Source organism: Diabrotica virgifera, chromosome 5 (assembly GCF_917563875.1).
Source record: "Diabrotica virgifera virgifera chromosome 5, PGI_DIABVI_V3a".
NCBI lineage: Eukaryota > Metazoa > Arthropoda > Insecta > Coleoptera > Chrysomelidae > Diabrotica > Diabrotica virgifera.
The window spans coordinates 145,693,638-145,699,157 of record NC_065447.1 but is presented as its reverse complement, the minus strand read 5'-3'; the positions used below and the strand labels follow the sequence as shown (position 1 = coordinate 145,699,157).

The 5,520-nt window shown below is 32.5% G+C and overlaps 1 long non-coding RNA gene across 1 annotated transcript; it reads right to left on the bottom strand.

Annotated features, from left to right (window-relative positions):
• Positions 1 to 537: 537 nt before the first annotated feature.
• On the bottom strand, positions 538 to 2,968 carry LOC126884481 (uncharacterized). Its single transcript, XR_007698058.1, has 4 exons — positions 2,615 to 2,968; positions 2,268 to 2,556; positions 1,708 to 1,846; positions 538 to 949 (listed from the first exon to the last, which is right to left on the bottom strand). It is a non-coding gene; the product is annotated as an uncharacterized LOC126884481 (long non-coding RNA).
• Positions 2,969 to 5,520: the final 2,552 nt, after the last annotated feature.

Here is a 5,520-nt window from a genome sequence, read left to right as displayed (position 1 = left end):
AAGAACGTGATAAGGAAGCTGGAGGGAAAGGCAGATGAGGTTGGTCTTAAAATCATCACTAATAAGATAGTAGAGATGAGAATAGGAATAAGTGAGCATGGTAAACTATACATCAATCAAGAAGAAATAAAACAGGTTAAAGAATTCTGCTATCTTGATAGTATAATAGTGCAAAAGTTGGAGTCCAGGCAAACATTAAACATAGAATAGGAAAAAGAACAACAGACAACAGGCCTTTGAAATCCTCTCATATCATATCTCAACATAAATTAGCCAAAACACATTTAATAGTATCATCAAATCAATACTACTATATGTGAGGGATACTACGATATGGGAGTGAGACATGAACAATATCAGAAGGAAATGCAAGGAAGAGTTTTTGTAAATAGATTCCCACAAAATATTCTGAAGATGTATTGGCCCAACACCATAACAAATGAAGAATTGTGGAATGCATTAAGACAAAGAAGCAGAGGATGAAGCTAGTAGGTAATAACTCATTCTAACAGGTGGGTAAATAAACTTTGAAAAACACATTTTTTATTAATTTTATTATTTAAAGAAATTACAATTTTTATTTAAAATTACTTTATTAGGTACATACCTAACCACTATTACCGAATAATTTATTGAGATCGAATTTTTTTATTTGAAGCTCTACTTCTAAAATTTCTTTTTTTCTTGTTGAAAAATACTATCTTACTTCTTTTTTCTAGTCTTGCTGTTTCAATTTTTTTTGTAAAAGATACATTAAGGGTTTCGCTCCCTACATCTTTTACTTTTTTATTTTTTGAACGAGCCTGAGACATCTTGGCTGTCTTCTTGGGCAGGACAGCAGTTGTCGTGGGTGTACTGAGCAGCACAGTGGAAGTAGAGGGTACATTGGATGTCTGCTATGTGTCTTCCAATTGTAGGTAATCTACTTCCACTTGACTGTCTTGTGCAACTATAAAAATAAAAAAAATTTCAATTGTTTTAGATGTACCAGATAGTTTTTTCTTTATAAAAAAAATCTTTCTCGAATTAGGTAGGTAGTTACTTTTATTTATATACTTTAGCTATCTTAATAGCTAAGTTAATAATCTACCTTAATTTAGAATTGGAATAAATAATTATAATAATTAATTCGTATTAATAATATTTATTGATATTAATTCTCATATTTTGAGTTTGCTTAAATTTGGTTTACAAAAGATCTTTTTTTTGTTTAATGATGTCTATAGATAGGCACAAGGTCTGGCTATGGGGAACCGCTTATCACCCTTGTTCTCAGATTTATTATTGATCAACATAGAAATAATATCTTTAACAATCAAACTTTAAACAATAATACCTTTCAAAAAATCTTAAACTGACTTAGAACTGTAGGATACAATATCCAATTTAGATGGAAATCTTTCAGATGCCAAAAACATTCTAGATTTACTCAAAAACTTACATCCGGATGTACATACTTTGGAAACAATGTTAATGGTATACTGTTAATGAATACTTTGGAAATAGTTAAACTAATGGTCACTGTACTACATTTGTGGATAACGTGCTGAACAAAAAAATGTTCTAATTCAGAAGTTTTGTACAGATCAATACCATATACAGGTTATTGTTCAGATAATATTGGAAATATTGATCAAGCTTTATATATATAAATAAATTTAAAATTAGTTACCTTTATTTAAATAAATTAATAAAATAAGGACTCACCAGATGTGAAGAAACCAGATGCACTGTCACAACTGTTGGGTAAAGGTTGGATTTGATTGCCAATCAAACTCAACATTTGTGCCCCTACATCTGTGAGACGAGGCCTAAATGTGCCACCACCTGTTGCAAGTATGTCTTTCTGAAAACAATTCATTAGTTCATTACTGATTAAGAAATGAAAGGGTTAAAATCAAAGTGGTGTAAGTCATATTCTTGAAATGATGTAAGCCCTATTTTATAATCTTGATATTATATACACAGACCTCTTCAGAGAAAAAGTGGTGTGTAAGTTTTTACTGTAAATACTTACACCACTTTTCCTGATGAAAAAATGTCTATTTATCAAAGTTATAAAGCAAGACTTCCATCATTTCACAAATATGACTTACACCTCTTTGGCGTTAACACCCTCAAATACTAAACTTCTATTGTCTCAACACTAGGTTAGTTCCCATCATAAAATTAGTTTCATTGGATTATATTTTTATAAAAATATTCCACTCAGAAATAGTGTAATTCGACTGACCTGGTCTTAAGAGCTTTAAATTTAAGTTACCTACTTTGTCCGCAGTTTGGTCTCTCTTCAACTGGTCCAAAACCTTCTGCTCATTATATTTTTGAATCTGCAATGTAATTAATCCATATAGCTCTAAATCAACCGAAAGTTTTATACACTTATATTTTCCTCTGCTACTTTTTGGCTAGTGACCCTTTTTAAGTTTATATATGCAGTGTTCAGCTGCTTGGGAGTTCTGGGAAATTCAGCGCTATTTCTTCCCAGGTTTCATTGTTTTGGTTGGTGGACATAGCATTGGTACATTATTTGTTTTCAATTTAATATGCTTGTATCTGAAAACAAAAATACAATTAGAAATTTGTTCTGTAAGTTAGAAAATTTCGTACTTACTTTCCAATTATTTCCAACAGCAAACATTTCTCTCTCTCTCTCAGTATAATTTTTGCGTGGAGGATTTCCGTTGGTATTGCTCATTTTTAATATATTTTTTAATTATATAAATTATGTAGTTATTTACTATGGATTGAAATTTTTTGGTTATAAAATGAAATTTTGAAGGATGACAGCCGATTGTGACAGTATCGATACCAAATCGTATGTCAGATAATCGATTTTCTACGATCATATAATTTTAAGATGATCGACGTTTGAGAAACTCGTCACTGGTTAACAGTTGATCAAATCTAACAGCTCGATTAGATGATCGAAGATTTGAATAACGTTTCGGAAACCGGCTGTAAGTCTGATCATTGTAATTAGTAACAATTTAAAATTATTTACCTAATATTCCTTTTTACAACTTCTTGTAATAACTCAAGCTTCAATAAAATGTTCTTTTCTATATTCGTTTGGGTCAAAACATCAATAATCTATATCTCAGAATATTACTTAGAGTTGTTTTTAATAAATAAAACCCAACATACAACTTTAATGATGAAAGTTTAATCAAATATCAATCCCACAATACATAAATTATCAATCCAAAGAAGCGACAAGATAAATTCAAAATACAAGTGAAGTTAGACCTTTCTTCACATTTTTGACACGTTATGTCAAAATAAAGGAACTTTTATTAAAATAAAGGTGTCCTCTAATTTTCCTTAAATACAGGAGCGTCATAAAGTTAGCGAAACGGTTTTTTCAAAGTCGTTATTTTGACTTCTACCATAGCTCAAAAAATTGCACCTCGTTTGCGGATAATTGCACCATTCAAAATTTCATTTGCGGAGTTTCCGTTTTCGAGATATAAGCAAATCAAAAGTGGAGATTTCGGCGCAGCGCTAAAAATAAATGTCAATTTTCAGGGTATAAAATGCCGTAAAGTCACTAAATAACCATATCAAAAAATTGCACCTCGTTTGCGGATTATGAATAAACTGGTTTTAATTGAAAATTGTGAAAATTGAAAATGTTATAAAGGAAAAACGATATTAATGTTGGTTGCCTATACTGTAGGGGCAAAGGAATGCCAGAATAATTTTCACTTTTGGTAAAGCTAAACTGTAAGGCTAAAAGTAGTATGTACCATAGTCAAAATAACTCCTCCTGACTTAAAGGTAATCCCTCCTTTGAAATTTCATTTGCGGATATTCCATTTTTAAGTTATATCAAAATGAAATTTCTCGGGACAGCGCCAAAGTATATATTTCCATTATCGGGATATTTATTAAAAGCTGTAAAAATAACAATAACTATATCATTTAATTTCTTCTGGTTTGAGGATTACGAATAGACCTGGTTTAAACTAAAAATCATAAAGCTTAAAAATTTTCCGAAGAAAAAAATTTTCCATTTTGGTGGTCCTAAACTGGTTTTGCAAAAGTATTATCTGTATTGTAATGTATATCTAAAATGACTGTTTCTGACGTAAGAAAATCCCTCCATTCGAAATTTCATTTGCGGATTTTCCGTTTTCGAGATATAACCAAATAAAAAGTTGAGATTTCGAATAAATTTTCATTTTCTGGGTATAATCACCTAATTGCTCCTCGTTTGCGCATTATAAATAAACTGGCTTTAATTGAAAATAATAAAAATTGAAAATTTTTGATGGTCTTATGATTTTAGATGGTCTGAGTCACAGCTTGCGCCACGTCTGCTTTTTACATCTAATATACTCGTCGCCATTCTTTTTTCAGTCAGTATATGGTCTATTTGATTTATTGTGTTTCCCTATGTTTCCCTATTACCCCTATGTACTCTTCTTCTTTTCCGATCTTGGCGTTTGTGTCGCCTATCACCATTTTAATGTCGTTTCTTGGTATTGAGTCATAGATTCGTTCTAGATCTTGATAAAAGGCTACCTTAGTGTCTTCTTCCTGTTCATTTGTGGGACAGTGCACATTTATAAGGGTTATGTTAAAGAAATGCGTTTTTAGCCTAAGCTTGCAGATTCTTTCATTGATGGCTTGAAAATCTGTTATCAGGTGCTTCATTTTATTATCTACGATAAAGGCTACTCCAAATTCTTTATTTCCTTCATCTTTACCGCTATACAGTATAGTGTGTGTTTTAGTGTCCCGGCTACGTTTTCCCAACCATTTAGTTTCTTGTACTGCAGTGATTCCTATTTTATATCTTTTCAGTTCGTGTAGAAGGATCTTCTGTGCTCCTGGTCTATTTAGCGTTCTGACATTCCATGTTCCCAGCATAAATTCCATATTCCGTTGCCAAAGTCGTCGTCTTGATATCCGTCCATTCCGAGGCCTATCTGAAGGTTTCGTAGTAGTACTTTTTTACAAGAATAGGTTACTGGCCTATCATCGCCCAACCCCCTTTTCGGAGGACCATTTCTCCCTTCCTCGTCAGCCCTTACCCTACTTTCCACTGGGGTTGGTTACCCAATCTCCGGTAAGGTTGCTCAGGTTCTCCAGGGTTCACCCGTCCGGTGACACCTCCAAGGCTTCTACAATTTGCAAGCCAAATGGATGCTGCAGTGAAGACAAAGGGAAGAAATTCTACACTATGCAATTCACATCCCCGTCTGCAGCTTGGTAAAGTTCCAACGGAAAATGCACCTAGTTACTCTACGGAGTAATACGACTATAAAATAAAAATGTATACCATTTTTATTTAGTTGCAATGCGAAGGCAAAACAATCTTACTTTTCTTAAGGCTGTATGACACTATACATTTTCTTGTATTATTTCTAATATCGTTTCTGATATGTCAAAAAAATGCATAGTGTCATACACAGATACAAGAAACGATATCAGAAACGATACAAGAATTTGAGTCAGACACAGATTCTTGTACAAGAACTGCGCCAATTTCTGCGCAAAGAGCGAAAACGTAAA